The 3,889-nt window shown below is 42.0% G+C and overlaps 1 pseudogene; it reads left to right on the top strand.

The window, feature by feature from the left end:
* Positions 1-2,300: 2,300 nt before the first annotated feature.
* LOC114201302 (ferritin heavy chain pseudogene) lies at positions 2,301-2,950 on the top strand (annotated as a pseudogene).
* The last annotated feature ends 939 nt before the right edge of the window (positions 2,951-3,889 follow it).

Below are 3,889 nucleotides of genomic sequence, written 5' to 3' on the forward strand. Positions count from 1 at the left end.
TCAATCCAACAGACATAAACTTATTTTGCTATAAAAATTTTCATTCTGTGCTCTCAGTTTCTATACTTGACTGAAGTAAACTGATAAACAGTTCAGACTGGCTCACTGGTCCACACACCACACTTTATTTTTTTTTTAAAGATTTTATTTATTTATTTGAGAGAGAGAATGCGATAGAGCATGAGAGAGGGGAGGGTCAGAGGGAGAAGCAGACTCACTGCTGAGCAGGGAGCCCGATGCGGGACTCGATCCCGGGACTCCAGGATCATGACCTGAGCCGAAGGCAGTCGCTTAACCAACGGAGCCACCCAGGCACCCAACACATACCACACTTTAAATAGCACTGTGTTAGACTATGCTGCAGTAAGAAATAGCCCTAAAAAAATCTAAGTGAAGGTAGCTGAAGATGAGGTTTTGCCTATCATTCTAAAGTTTATGTACTTTATTTAGGCAAGTGTTTCTTAACTTCAAAAGTACATGTAGGCTGAGGAGAGTAAATAAGTATCTCCTGAGGTTGCAGAGTAAAGCCTGAAGTTGCTCCTGTTCACATTATTTTGAATTTTTATAAAAAAATCTTAAGTTATTCATGTGACATTTGCATTTTATTTGTTTGCCTTATATGCAGTATAAAGAAGCTTTCTTCCTCCTTCTTCCTCACCAGTCTGGAAGTAAAAATTGACTCTCCTGAAGAGGTGACACGTTAATTCTGTTCTGTGTACCTCTGGGGCCACAACTGAGTACTTGTGGTAGCTTCATTTGAGAAGCGAGGCTCCAGGTCAGAATTTCTCAAACTTGGCACTATTGTAACTTGGAGTTTTGTAATTGTTTGGGGGGCTGTCCTTTGCATTGTACAATGTTTACCAGCATCCCTGGCCTCTACCCACTAGATGCCAATAGCGCTCCCCCCGTTGTGACAAAAAAAATGTTTGCAGACCTTGCCAAATGTCTTGGGGTGAGAGGGAGAGGAAAGAATCCCCCGCCAGATGATGGAGAAGCCTTTGAAGGATCATAGGAGATGGAGAAGAAAGAAGTCTTTCTTGGGACGCCTGGGTGGCTCAGTCGGTTAAGCGGCTGCCTTGGTTAAGCGGCTGCCTTCGGCCCGCGTCATGATCCCAGGGTCCTGGGATTGAGTCCCACATCGGGCTCCTTGCTTGGTGGGGGTGGGGAGCCTGCTTCTCCCTCTCTCTCCTTCTGCTTGTGCTCTCTCTGTCAAATAAATAAAATCTTTAAGAAAAAGAAAAGAAGTCTTTCTTAACCATCTAGTCCATAATTCTTCCTCTTAGTGCTCTCACCATATTTCCCAAAATTGGGAATCAGAATCACCTAGGTAGCTTATGTGTGTGTGTATGGGTGTATGCATGTATGTATGTAAGTTTATCATTTAATTCATGAATTTTTGTAAAATGTGATCAGTAGTTAACTGGATGCATAACATTATGCTAGGTCAATATTTTCCAAAATATAATTGATAAACCTCATTTATGAGGGACAACCACAGCCTCTTGTTAAAAATGCAGATTAATTAGTTCCCATCACACATGCAGTGATTCAGTCTCTGAGAGGGGCCTAGGAATCTGCACTTTTAAATGCTTTCCAAATTAAGTAACTTTATTGAGGTATAGCTTTCATACAATAAAATGCACAGAGTTTAAGTGTTCAGTTCAGTGAATTTTGACAAATATATATACCTTGTAGCTTTTATTCCAATCAAGATAAAGAACATTTTTGGGGAACCTGGGTGCCTTAGTCTTTTAAGTGTCCGACTGTTGGTTTCAGCTCCAGTCATGATCGTGGGGTTGTGAGATCAAGCCCTGCCTAGGGCTCTGTGCTCAGCAGGGAGTCTGCTTGAGATTCTCTGCCTCTGCCCCCACCTCCACCCCCCCACCCCACGTGCTCTCTCTTTCTCTCTCAAATAATAATTTTTTTTTAAAGATAAATAACATTTCCATCACCCTAGAGTTTCTTGTGCCCCTGTGCAGTTATCCCTCTACTGCTCCAGGTAACCACTGGTCTGATTTCTAATGTCCATAGATGAATTTTTAAAAATTTTTTTAGAAAAGAAGCAGCTTCATTGAGATACAATTCACATGCAGTCGACTCATTTAAAGTGATTTTTCTGGGTAGCTTTTTAAAGTCTTTCCCCCTGAATCTCCGCCGAGAGTCGCCCCGGTTTCCTGCTTCAACAGTGCTTGGACGGAACCTGGCGCTCATCCCCCACCCGGGCCGGCCATTCAGAGCCAGCCCTCCTTCATCTCTTCGTCGCGCCCTCAGACCGCTCCAAGGCCCTCCCCGCCGCCTTTTTTCAAGCCGCCTCCATGACGACCGCGTCCCCCTCGCGGGTGCGCCAGAACTACCACCAGGACTCGGAGGCCGCCATGAATCGCCAGATCAACCTGGAGCTCTACGCCTCCTACGTCTGCCTGTCCATGTTTCACTACTTTGACCGCGATGATGTGGCTTTGAAGAACTTTGCCAAATATTTTCTTCACCAATCTCACGAGGAGAGGGAACATGCTGAGAAACTGATGAAGCTGCAGAACCAACGAGGTGGCCGAATCATCCTTCAGGATATCAAGAAACCAGACCGTGATGATTGGGAGAACGGGCTGAATGCAATGGAGTGTGCATTACATTTGGAAAAGAGCGTGAATCAGTCACTACTGGAACTGCACAAACTGGCCACTGATAAAAGTGACCCCCATTTGTGTGACTTCATTGAGACTCATTACCTGAATGAGCAGGTGAAATCCATCAAAGAATTGGGTGACTACGTAACCAACCTGCGCAAGATGGGGGCTCCCGAATCTGGCATGGCAGAGTATCTCTTTGACAAGCACACCTTGGGAAACAGTGATAGTGAAAGCTAAGCCTTAGGCTGTCTTCCCATAGCCACAAGGGTGACTTCCCTGGTCACCAAGGCAGTGCATGGGGGTTACCTTTACCTTTTCTATAAGTTGTACCAAAACATCTACTTAACTTCTTTCATTTGTACCATTCTTCAAATAATTTGGTACCCCCCCAAAAAAGTCTTTCCCCCAACTTCTTTATTGTGACAGATTTGAAATATGAAGAAAACATGAAACAATAGTAAAATTGTCATCTTGGTACTTTTAAAAGCATACAGATTGTAGTAGTCTTCCAGAGTTTCATAAACAGTAGGCTTGGGATGAGGCCCTGATTGTTTTTCAGAATGATTAAAACCATTTTTTTCAGTGTTACTTTGTAAAATATGTTTGAAATATTCCTGCAGTGGCAATTTGAGTTTTTTGTAAATGTAACAAATACTTGACTGCCAGCAAAGTGTCAGACACTGCAAAATAGTAGCAATCAAGAAAGCTATGGCCCATGGCTTTATGGATGTTAACATAGTGTTTGTGTTTTCATTTCTGAAAATGCTTTTTATTCTATGGGGGAGTATATATTTGTCAAGTAAGTAATACATTCACTTTGTTCGGAATTCAGAAGGTTAAAAAGAGATATGTAGTGAAATCTTTCTACTCCTATTCTCAAGTAACCCAGTTTCCTCCTCAGGCAACCTTTTTTAACAATTTCTTCTGGAGGTGATTTTTACATATACTAGCAAAAAAACATACATTCTTCCTTGCCCCACACATGGTAGCATCAGACACACTTTCTTCCTCACCTTTGATTTTTTCCACTTAGTCTCTTAGGATATTCCATATCAGAACATGAAGAGCATTCTTTTTCTTTTATACAGCTGTATAATTCCATTATAGGTAGGCTATGATGTAACATGTCCCTTTCTGATAAGACATTCATTTTTAGTATTTTGCTATTGTAAACCATAACATGGTGAGTAACTTGGGACATTGATTATTTCACATGTGTTAGTATATCAGAACTCTTGAACCCTTTGAACAAGACATTA

This window comes from Eumetopias jubatus, unplaced genomic scaffold, assembly GCF_037043125.1.
Source record: "Eumetopias jubatus isolate StellerSeaLion01/CBP00866 unplaced genomic scaffold, mEumJub1_p1.0 scaffold_14, whole genome shotgun sequence".
NCBI lineage: Eukaryota > Metazoa > Chordata > Mammalia > Carnivora > Otariidae > Eumetopias > Eumetopias jubatus.